The sequence below is a fragment of the Brassica napus genome, chromosome C2 (assembly GCF_020379485.1).
Source record: "Brassica napus cultivar Da-Ae chromosome C2, Da-Ae, whole genome shotgun sequence".
NCBI classification, from domain to species: domain Eukaryota; kingdom Viridiplantae; phylum Streptophyta; class Magnoliopsida; order Brassicales; family Brassicaceae; genus Brassica; species Brassica napus.
In genome coordinates, this window is record NC_063445.1 from 44,864,874 (window position 1) to 44,877,852 (window position 12,979).

Genomic DNA, 12,979 nt, shown 5'->3' on the forward strand with positions numbered 1-12,979 from the left:
ACAAAAAAAAAAGAGACACTTGATCTCAGCCGTACTGCTCGAGTCTGGTGGAAGCAGAAATCTAAACACTCTTCCAACTAGTATCAAGTATCAACATCAAATCTCTTACTTGCCATGATCTCAATGGATGTTTACGGTTGAGGAGTTTTCCTGATTTCTTTCTTCACCCAACAGTGTTATAGGGATTCCCATCCAACTTGCTTCTAATGAATCTTGTGGATTTATGCGGGGAAGTAAGAGCACAATATTGTGGCAAGAAGTGCATGTATGTTTTCTTGACCTTCCTTCCTTTTATAACTAGAGAAAGTTTCTCACTCTTTACAAGCTTAAAAACATTTTTTTTGGCACCAAGTGTGGTATACGTTTTAACTGAGAGAAAAACTAGTTAATATATGGGTCCTAACGCCGTTAAATTGTTTTTGGTCTAGCCGATTAATCATTGGAGCTTCCTTTGTCTATGCAGCATCTGAACAAACTGACTTTGTTTAAGCTTCACAAATTGCATGAATCTGGGGAGATTCTTCCAGCAAACAGGGATCGAAGAAGAGTTCCTGTTGAAGTTACTAACGAAATGGTTTATTTAAAATTATGTTTGATGGTCATAACATTGTCGAAAGTTTAAATATTACAGACAGTTTTATGAACAATGTACATGGGATGCCATAGCCTACTGTTGTAGACCTGTAGTCCATTATCTTGCAAATAAACTCTGTTTAATAGTTACTTAACTATGGTTTAAATTTTAATAAAAGATCAATCAAAATTAATTAATTAATGAGAAAGAAAAACACATACGCGTTGTCGCTTTCACTGCATCCGGTCTCGAGCATAGGCGTGGGAAGTGACCGCTTAGGACATTAAGCGAAAATTTTAGTTGTATATAGAGCAAAACCGAAAATTAGTTATATTATTATTTTTGTATCAAATGTTATTTTATTTTTTATAAGTATTATATAATATTTCATATATTATTTTTTCAAAAATATGTTGCTATTTATTTTCCATGTCACTATTATGTATCATATATGTGTCATTATTTAACTAATCGTATTTATACGTACTATCATATAAATAATTATATAATTAATAGTGTTTTATATGTACAATTATATAAAAATCATACATATTATATTTTAAAATTTCAAAATAATATTATTTTTCATATAATTAATAGTATTTTATACGTACGATCATATTATATTTTCTTATATATAGTTAAAACATTTTTTAATAATGGTTATTGGAAAATATTTTAGTAAAAATCAAATTTTGAATATATGTATATTTTTAATAAACTTTTGATATAAATAAATTTTAAATTAATATTTTGATCTATACTATTATTTGAGAAGTGAATTTGCTGATTTGTCATCTTCTCCAGAATTTTTAGGTTTATTCAATAGTTTTTATAAATATTTTATTATATATTTTAATAATAAACAGTTTTGGAAACATGATAATTACAATATATCATCCATGCAAATATTTTATATTATTTTATATATTATTATATATAAAAATTTCTTAGGTGAGTCAATTATTTTAATAGATAATTTTAAAAATATTTATATTAGATAATAAACAGTTTTAAGAAAAATATGATAATTATCATCTACACAAATAATTGATATAATTTTAATAATATTTATATTTGATAATAAACAATTTTAAGAAAAATATGATAATTATCATCTACACAAACAATTGATATATTATCTTATTAATATTATATAAGAATATGTTTTTCTTATATGTCATGAAAGGATTATATCTGTATTTTTGGTATCAAAAATGTTATATATTTTTGGATTTTGTTAATATAAGCTCATCAATAGCATATACAACTTATAATTTTAATTTATTAGTGTTTAGTTTTAGAAAATACATTCTCGAACAATTGTAAATTTTTTGCTAATACCACCAACTGGTTACCACAAAAGCTCATATTTATGTCTCTAACATGTCCTTCGAGAAACATGCAAAAAAAATTTGCTAATTAAAAATGATGAATATTTTAAAACGTAAGAGATCTCCTAAACATTTTGAAAATATTGGTAGATTTATTTATTTATTTTAAATCATATTTGAAAAATAAGATAATTCTTATATATATACCTTGTGTTGTTATTTGAAAATAATATTTTTCTATTATAAATTTTAAAAATTAAGATAATTGTTTTACCGATACAAAAGCAGTACTCGATTACATGTCCTACGAGAAAAATACAAAAATCAAACCTGCAAAAAAGATGAATACTTTAAAACATAAGAGATCTCCTAAATATTTTCAAAACATTGGTAGATTTATTTATTTAATGTAAATCATATTTTTTAAAATAAGATAATTCTTATATATATATATATATATATTATGTTGTTGTTTGGAAATAATATTTTTCTATTATAAACTTTAAAAATTAAGATATTTTTATAATTTAATATTAATTAAATAATAATATTTGTATAAAGATATTTTCTGAAATAGTTTTAATATGTGAGAAATTTCAACCCAATAATAAGCATATATATTTTGATGAAATTGTTTTGTCATATATAAATAATTTGATGTTTGATTTAAAAATTTTGAGACATTGGAATTAATAAAATAAAAAATAATAAATATTTATAAGACGATTATGCCCATATGTGCAGACAAAACACCTAGTTTGAAATATGTATATAAAGTTTAAAAAAAATTTTATGATTATTTTAGACAAAAGATGTTTTTAGGTAATTAGATTGAGTCATTTTCGTATATTTTAAAGCTGGATTAGATATATAGTTTCTCATAATATAATGGATTTCCAGTTTTCTTAAATAACATAAATACATTACTTATTTTTCTTAAAATACTGATATTCATGTTTCTAAACAATATTATATTCATCTTTTTTACTGTTATTCATGTTTCCAAACATTTTCTAAATGTACTTCTACTTTAGTAAAGATAGATGCGATGATCGGTTCAAGTTTATGGTATATAATTTGTGATCCTCATTAAGATTTTTCTTAATTTAACATGCCTTATGTGCAGATATCATTCAATGAGGTAACAAATCTTAACTATATACTAGATTTTGGACCCGCGCGCCCGTGCGGATATATGTTTAAACTTATTATATGTTAAACATTGATGTTACTGTTCCATATTTTTTTTTGAGTTTTTAGATTGATGTAAAACCAGAAAAAAGCTCAGTTCATTTTATTACCAACATTAAACCCAACATGAAAAAGTAATTGTTTCTAAATTTGTTTTTGATTGTTTATATCGTGATGGGATATTAGACAAATCAAAACAATTTATTATATAAGATATTTGTCAATTAGTAATACTTAACTACATTATCCTATTTATAATGTAATTATATATTTATGTAAATTTATAATTCTAAATTTTCAAAATAAAACATCTTATGTAAATTACAAAATAGATGGGTTGATGTATAAACGATATATATTATATTAACAACAGCACAAATAAAACAATAATTATTTGGTAATTAGTTTATTAAAACGGGCCAAAACTTAATTACATTGTTAAAACTTATTTTAATACCATATAACTAAATAGGCTTTAATTATATTTTAGTGGACCAAGCCCATAAAATACTAAACATGTTAGTCCGGTTAAATGATATGATTTTAAACGTGATTTGCAAGATAAGAAACCAAAAAAATCTTGTGCTAGTTATGTGAATGATTTGATATCATGATTGTTACAAAAATTTGCTAAAATATAGGAATAAATTTAGGAAGGTCATTATTTAGGAAATTAATAAATGAATAGTTTTTATTTTAAACAAAATAATTTCGATGGATATTATCTTATTGTTTTGATGTTGAATTTTTTAATTTGTAAAACATGATATATATTATGATCGAAAGAATACAATTTTCAAGCTTTCTTAATCAATTACATGGATTTGTATCTATCTAATATAAGTGTTTTGATTCTCCAGACTGAGAAAACATGTGGTGTTATAAGATGAAGATGCGATGTAGACGAAGAGGAAGAAGGTACTATCACAATTAAATACAATGTTTTATCAATGGTTTTCTTCGATATGTAGGAAACCAGCTCATCTAGTTTGATGATTTTAATGGTTTGGTTTAATATCGGTTTCTAAGTGGTTTAATAATGTTGTCCAAAAAAAAGTATGGTTTAATAATAAGGCAAAACACTATGTTTTATTAATTGTATAGAACTATATGTAGGCAACCGAAGATGAACTGGTTTAGTGATGGTTTAGTAGTTTTCTAGTTTATTATTAAGGCAAATCGTGTATGTGGTTTAATTAAAAAGTCAAAACTCTATGTTTAATATGAGTGGCATAAAGAAGTAATTATTGAGCAAAACTAAGGGTTAAGTACAAAATGTACTTCCCTTTTAATAGATTAGATTAAACGCCTTAAGGAAATGGCGAGTAAGTATGTTAAATTCGTTTTCACTTTGTCGTTTTTTGTGTGTCTAACAACCTTCTGTTGCTTCTGGTTTCTTATTTCCTTCCTCTCTAACCTTTTGATTGTTTGAACGAAAGCCATGTAGTCTTCATACTGAAAGTTGATTCACAATTTGTTACCCAATCCAAAACTTGTTTCTGTCGTCTGTGTTTCATGATAGTAAGAGTTATAGCATGCACACTCACATATGATCATCAAGTAATAGTGCCAGCTTTGGGGTAGTGCTGGAGGTGCAAGACCACAAGGTCTTCATATTTTCATTAATATTCGTTTACTACTTAGGGTCTTTATTTTTGAAAGTATTTTACATTAAGGGTCCAAATTTTAAAGTCATTCACTAACATAGGTAAGAAAATATTGTATAGCACAAGGTCCACATCTATATTATTAAAAGAGAAATACCCATTTGAAAATGTTCTTACTTCATTAATTAAACTCCCTATTTTTTTGCTTGTCTTTTTCAGTTGCATTTATGAAATATCCTAAAACGAATAAAACTGCCTAATTTATTACTTGTCTTTTCAGTTACATTAATGAAATATGCTTAAATGAATTTAAACTTCCTATTTTATTGTTTGTCTTTTTCAGTTACCTTAATGAAATATCATTAAATAAATTTGGACATAATGTCATTTAATCAACAAAAAAAACTCATGAGTTATCCTTACGTTAATAATTTTAATAATGGAGATTTTAAAAAACGTGCATCATTAAAGCGTTATCTAAAACATACATCACTAATATATAACATGCATCAATAAAACTAGAATTTGACTCACTCAATTGTACGGATATTATTTTCAGTTGATTAAATTAAAAAATATTTATTTATTCAAAAAATATTTAAGAATGGCTATGTTTTTAAAAATTATATGGTATTATTTGCTCATAACTCATTTGTCATTTGCTAAATTGTTAGAAATAAAATTTTAGCATAATATAACTCAGTTGTCATTTGCTAAATTTATGGCTTTTATTTATATTTTTTATTATTTAATTATAATATTTTCATTTTATATTTGAAATAGAAATGAATTTTCTTTCAAAAAATATTTTTTGTAAATGTATTTTTTAAAAAAATAATCAATTTAAATTGTTATTATCATTGAATATAATTATTTTTGACATAATTTGAGTTTTCGTTTACATCAAAACTTATCATATTTTAGGATACTTTTAATTTAAAATTTAATTTTCATATTTTTCAAACAAATTCTAAAAATATTTTTTAAATATTTTGTTATAATTTTAAAAAAAATATTGAGTTGCATTTCAAATAAAAAGGTAAAGATATTAAAAATAATCTAATTAAAATATGTAAAATTTAATATAGTTTTAAGGAAATGGTCAAAATAAAAAAAATTACACATAAAAAAATCATGTTTTTGTTAACTGGGCGGATTATTATTTATATGATATCGCAAACGAAAGAAAAATTTATGTTTTTACAATTATCTAATTTATTTTTTTATATGATATCACACATTCGTAAAAAAATAGATAGTTTAAGATGCAAAAAAAAATATTTACTTAATGAATATAATATGAATGAAGTTTACAAATACATTATTTAATAAAATAAATAATTAAGAACTGAAAATTCATATCAGGATCTAGTACTTTTTAAGCCGGGCACGTGTTTCACATATGTGTGCTTTGTGATTGATACAAGGTTTGTTAGTTTGTTGATCCTTGATGTTGTCCCGAGTGAGTTTTCAAAGAATCAGCATAAAACCAATTGCAAGCTCTCTGTTTTCCCATGAAAGTAACCTTTTTAAAAGTTAGAAAACTTGCCGACTTGTATAATATAATCTATAAAAAAAGTTTCTGTTTAGGGGCACAGTTTTATAGAAACTTGTCTTTAGTCTTTAGAACCCTTTAGTGGAATCAATAATGGAATCAATATTCAGTCTTCAGTTTTTGGGTAGTGGAATCAAAATTCTTCAGTAAAGGTTGTAAAACCACTGTACAGTTATAAAAGAAAATTCTTCAGCGGCCTTTAGAAACCTCTCTTCAGCAAACTCGTGAGTATAGCAAGAATACAGATTAGTTGCATACATCTTAATAAGATTTTGTTAAGTAAATACAGCCAGAAAGTCTTGGAGCACTAGCAGAAGAACACAAAAAAGGAGAACAAAACAATTACATTGAAAAGTCTAAGCATTGACGGTCGATAAATATTCTCTAAATATTATACTGAAAAAAGCAGAGAGATAATAATGTAAAGATATGAGAAATATGTGGGTGGACGTGCAGTCAGCCAACAAATAGGAATCTTCCACCAAGTTTTTTTTTTGACTAGAGTCAACAGATAGGAAACTTCTGCTAAGTTATACTACTTATATGGTCTTAAAACATTCTTCAGTATATCAATCATCAAGTCTCTCCCTCTCTCTCTCTCTCTCTCTCTCTCTCTCTCTCTCTCTCTATGGCTCTCCCATTAGCTTTGTCTTCCTCTTCTCGCACTTGGGTGTACGATGTTTTCCCAAGCTTCAGTGGGGCAGACGTTCGTGTTACTTTCCTCAGCCACTTTCGGAAGGAGCTTAACCGGAAACTGATCATTGCTTTCAAAGACAGTGAGATCGAGAAAAGCCACTCCATCGGACCCGAGCTTAAACAGGCCATTAAAGATTCGAGGATCGCCGTGGTTATCTTCTCCAAAAACTACGCATCTTCAAGCTGGTGTCTTAATGAGTTGCTGGAGATAGTAAAGTGCGGGGAAGAGTGTGGTCAAATGGTGATACCTGTTTTCTACCGTTTGGATCCTTCCCATGTGAGGAAACAAACCGGTGACTTTGGACAGATCTTTGAAAAGACATGCCACGACGAAACAGAGGAAGTGAAGATAAGATGGAGTGAAGCTTTGACCAATGTAGCTAATATCCTTGGATATCATTCTGTCATATGGTACGATTTTATGAACCATTATTTTTCTCTTCTTCTTATATATCTTGATTCTTGAATCAACGTTGTTACTTGTGTTTGACATTATATTTTTTATTGTTAGGGGTAACGAAGCAGACATGGTTGAAAAAATTGCTAATGATGTTATTGAGAAACTACTTTTAACTCCAGCAAAGGATTCTGAGGACTTTGTCGGCATCGAAGATCATATTGCAAAATTGAGTATGTTGTTGCAGTTGGAAGCAGAGGAAGTGATGATGGTTGGTTTATGGGGTTCTTCCGGGATTGGAAAGACTACTGTTGCAAGAGTTTTATTCAACCGACTTTCTCGACACTTTCAAGGTAGTATTTTCATAGACATGGCTTTCGTATCTAAGAGTATGGAAATTTTCAACAGAGCTAATCCGGACGACTACAACATGAAGTTGCATTTGCAAAGAAATTTCCTATCTGAAATCCTAGGGAAAGGAGACATAAAGATAAATCATTTGAGTGCGGTTGAGGAGAGGTTGAAGAACAAGAAAGTTCTTATTTTCATTGATGATGTCAGCGATCAAGTTGTGCTAGATGCCTTGATTGGTCAAATTCAATGGTTTGGAAGTGGGAGCAGAATCATTGTGGTAACAAACGATAAGCATTTTTTAAGGGCACATGGGATTGAACACATTTACGAGGTCTGTCTCCCATCTGAACACATTGCTATAGAGATGTTATGTCAATCTGCTTTCAGGAAAAAGTCTCCACCTGAAGGTTTCGATGAGCTTGTTGTTGAAATTACAAGACTTGTGGGTAGTCTTCCTTTAGGTCTTACTGTTTTGGGTTCATCTCTACGAGGGAGGGATATGGAGTACTGGATAGATTTGTTGCCAAGGCTTCAGAATGGTATAGATGGGAAAATTGAGAAAACATTGAGAATCAGCTATGATGGATTAAGCAGCGAAGATAAAGCTATATTTTGCCATGTCGCATGCCTTTTCAATGGTGCAAAAGTCACAAACCTGAAGTTGTTGCTCGCAGATAGTGGCTTGAATGTTAATATTGGGCTGAAAAACCTAGCTGATAGGTCTCTCATTCATTTAAGAAAGGGCCATGTGGAAATGCACCGTTTGCTACAAGAGATGGGTAAAAAAGTTGTCCGCCTTGAGAAGCCTGAAAACCAGGAATTTCTGATGGATTCACAAGATATTTGTGATGTACTCAGTGAAGGCATTGTAAGTTTTTTCATATATTCGTAATCTATTCATTTATTTTAGAGAAAAACAAATAGTTAGCATTTGTAAAAACAAATTAATATTTCTTGTTGATATTTTGCAATTTTCAGGGTACTCAAAAGGTTATAGGTATAACGTTGGATATTGATGAGATAGATGAGTTTTATGTGCATAAGAGTGCTTTCACAAGGATGCGCAATCTCCGTTTCCTCAAACTTTACTCGAGACTGAGATTGTACAGAGAAGTTAAATTGCAGCTACATGGAAATTTCAACTATTTGCCTCCTAAACTTAAATTATTGCATTGGGATGAATTTCCAATGAGATATATGCCTTCTAAGTTTCGTCCTGAAAACCTCGTCGAGCTCATAATGGAGGATAGCAAGCTCGAGAAGCTCTGGGAAGGGATTTTGGTAAGTTTTGATAGTAGTTTGTTATGTTATCAGTAGTGAGATTACAATCTTTATTTTACTTTTTGGATGACAATCATCAATCATGTTCTACTGAGCTCATGTGTTTTGTTTCTTCTTTTGTTGACTACAGACGCTTCCATGTCTCAAGGAGATGGATCTGTCGGGATCTCAGAACTTGATAGAAATGCCAGATCTTTCAAAGGCCACCAATCTAGAAACACTTAAACTTCGGAATTGCTATAGTTTGGTGAAGCTTCCTTCCTCTATTCCACATCCCAACAAACTGACGACAATAAACTTGAAGAACTGTCGAAATCTGGAAACTATTCCAATAGGCATTAGCCTCAAATCTCTCGAAGTGCTAAATCTCTATGGATGCTCAATGCTGAGAACTATTCCCCTATTCTCAGTCAACATCTCACATCTCAGTATAGACGAAACATCCATCGAAGAAATCCCTTCAGTTTTGCAGCTGGAGAATTTTCGTCTCGAGAATCTCTCTTATTTAAGCATGAAAAACATAAAGAGTGAGAAACTGTGGGAAAGGGTGCAGGTATGTAGTTCCAAACTTGACGTTTTCTCCCTAAACTTTGACAATAAATTAAACAATTACATTAATAATATACTAAAAATTTAGATTTTTCTGTTATATATATTTTTTTAAATGATAATAAATTACTAAAACTGTTACGTATCATGTAAATATACATATCTTTTGATTTCGAAATTTGCATTGAATAAATATTGATAACTTAATTTTTGATTCAAAATTTGTCTTGAATTTTTAAAAATAATTATAAAATATTAAAACTATTTAAAGTCTCAATTTTTTTATCAATAGTTTAAAAAGATACAAATGATCACAAAAATATAAGTTTGAAACCTTATTTAATAGATGACCATATTAAAAATATATTATATATATATGTCAATATCATTTAAATTAATTTGACAAAGTACAAACCCTATATGACTAATTAAGGTTTTTTTTTTAGGGATAATTTGTAAACTACCCTATTTAAGATTGTAAATTTGAAAAATACATTGTTATAATAATATTTTGCAAACTACACTTATTTATGCACTACAAGACTCTTTTGCCCTTATTTAATTTTAAATTCAAGACGTTTTAATAATAAAACTCAAAATAATTTGTATTATAAATATTTTGAGATAATTATATTAAATACTAATATTTAAAATTATATATGGATAACAATTGAATATTTATTAACGTATCTCCGAAACATATCTGATATAAAGATTGTTCGTAAAACCATTCTATCATATTTTCTTATTAAATGCTTTGTGAATATAAAATATGTTGTTTACTCATGAAGTTTAAAAGAGTTGAGTACATAAAACCTAGCCTAGAATATAATAAATGATATGTTAATTGAGTTTTGAGAGAGTAAAAAAAGTCAAAGAGTTCGCGATATATAGCACATCCATTACATATATAGGTCAAAAGATTGCGAATGTTTTCAAGAAAACTGTGGTGATTATAAGTGTATTTAAGAGTCTAAATTATAACAAAAAAATCATCAAACCCCAAAGTTACATGTTGACAATGATACGATTGTGTATTCCTCCTAAGATACAAAAAAAAAGAACTACAACTATTAAAAAAAGTACGAAAACCAAGTTTAAAAAAATTACTAAAACCCGTAAGTTTCTTAAAAAATATTAAATTCCAGAACTTTTTGTTGTATAACTTAGAACAAAACACAGAAATCAGTATGTTTATTTGTTCTATTTCTATCTTATTTAAGTATTGAAATTATTATACTCTTAGTTAGGTTAATTAAGTAATTTCACTTATAAATAAGTGTAGTTTTCAAAAATTTAAAAATATGGTGTACTTTTCAAAATATATTCTCATTTGATGGTATTTTTCCAAATTTTCCCTTTTTTTTAACTAATTAATATGATTATTATTTATTTTTTTGTAATTGGTTCAGCCGCTTACTCTCCTCAGTCCTCACCACGATGCTGTCTCCCTCTTTGAATCAGTTGTATCTATCGGAAATCCCAAGCTTGGTGGGGCTTCCATCTTCATTTCAGAATCTCCATCAACTGATGCATTTGGAAATTAAGAACTGCATAAATCTTGAGACTCTTCCCACTGGAATCAACCTCCAATCTCTCTGGGAACTAAATCTCAGTGGATGCTCAAGGTTGAGGACTTTTCCCGATATCTCCACCAACATCGGAAGACTCTATCTAAGCGAAACAGGGATTGAAAAGGTTCCTAGGTGGATTGAGAAATTATCCTGGCTTAGAGTCCTATACTTGAATGGATGCATAAATCTGGAGACTCTTCCCACCGGAATCAACCTTCAATCTCTCTATGTCTTAGATCTCAGTGGATGCTCGCGGTTGAGGGATTTTCCTGATATCTCAACCAACATCAAAGTCATATGGATGAAAGGATGCAACAAGTTAGAATATGTAAACCTTAACTTTTCTAAACTTACAAGACTTGAGGAAGTTGACTTTTCAGACTGCTTAAATTTGGATAAAGAAGCTCTGTTTCAACAGAGAACATATTTGGGTTGTCAACTGTGGTTCTCAGGAGAAGAAGTGCCTTCATATTTCAATCACCGTACTACTGGAACCTCCTCCTCCTCCTATTTAACCGTCCATCTACTTCCTAGCTCTCTCTCTCAGTCAATACTCAGATTCAGGGCTTGCCTTGTGCTTTATGACAACTACGTAGCTAATTTCCGCTTCAAAGGCAGATTTTGGAACAGCTTTGATTCCTTTGGTCAGCAGGCACAAGACTTCTGGGGTGAAACAGAGTATTATTCGATCAAGCCATTTGTGAAGGGTAGTCATCTGTTAATATTGGATTGTGATATCCATCTAAGCATAGGCAGTGATATCCTAGCTGAAATGAACTACACCCATGTAGATTTGCAGCTTGATTTTCCCTCTGAGTACAAATTGAAAGAATGGGGTATACGACTCTGTTCATTAGCGGAGAACCAACTTGGTAATCCAAACACTCTACCACATGTTTTCGAAACCGATGAAAGCAATACGCTTAATCATGGCGGAGAAGGTGAAGAATGTGGAGGCAATGATGAAGTGACCGAAAGAAGCAGTAAAAGAATGCGGGTAAATCATTAAACATGAATTCAACATAGTACTATTTATGCCTCGTAATTTCTATTACCGAGCCTCTTTTTTTTTTTTCTGCAGATGTCGTGAACAAACTTTGAATCTTTGGTTGTAAAGCAGAGCATCTAATTATGAATTATTTTAATGGCTTCTTCCACTAAACCAAAGAGGCGTTTCAACTAGGAATGTCAAACGGAAAGGATGTTCATGGACAGCCCATGTCTAAATTATCTAAGATTAGACTAAATCTGCTGAAACGGGCGAAATCCAATTGCGTCCATGGGTAAAACTGGGCTGGACCATCTTAAAACTGTGCAGCCCAAATAGATAAAATGTATAGGTCTAAGAAATTGAGAAAAAAAAATATTATTTCACTTTGTCTTGCCAAAACTACATAATAGAATTTTTAGTCAAAACCACAAAATCGTGTTATCAAAATCGTAAAATTGTATTTATTTTTGCTATAATCACAAAATTACATTTTCCATAAAATCGAGTTTTCGCCTAAATAACAAAATTAAGTTTTCTCACTAAAATTGGAAAATCATGTTTCCGCCAAAACTATAAAATCGTGTTTTCTCGCTTAAACCGTAAACTCGTGTTATCCGCCAAGAAAATTGTATTTTTTCCCAAATAACAAAAAATTTCTTACCAAAATTGGAAAATGGAAAACCACATTTTTCGCCAAAATCATAAAACAGCGTATTCTCTCTAAAACAGTAATATCAAGTTTTTTCGATAAAAGTGTAAAATCGTGTTCCCGTCAAAACCGTAAAATCATAGTTTCCTGCATCAACAAGGTCTCTCTTTCTACCTTTTACAACTTAAGCCCGCATCTTTATGGAGTTGCTTATAATTAAAAAAAAA

The 12,979-nt window shown here is 29.4% G+C and overlaps 1 pseudogene; it reads left to right on the plus strand.

The window, feature by feature from the left end:
• The first annotated feature begins 6,409 nt into the window (after window positions 1-6,409).
• LOC106381756 lies at window positions 6,410-12,607 on the plus strand (annotated as a pseudogene).
• Window positions 12,608-12,979: the final 372 nt, after the last annotated feature.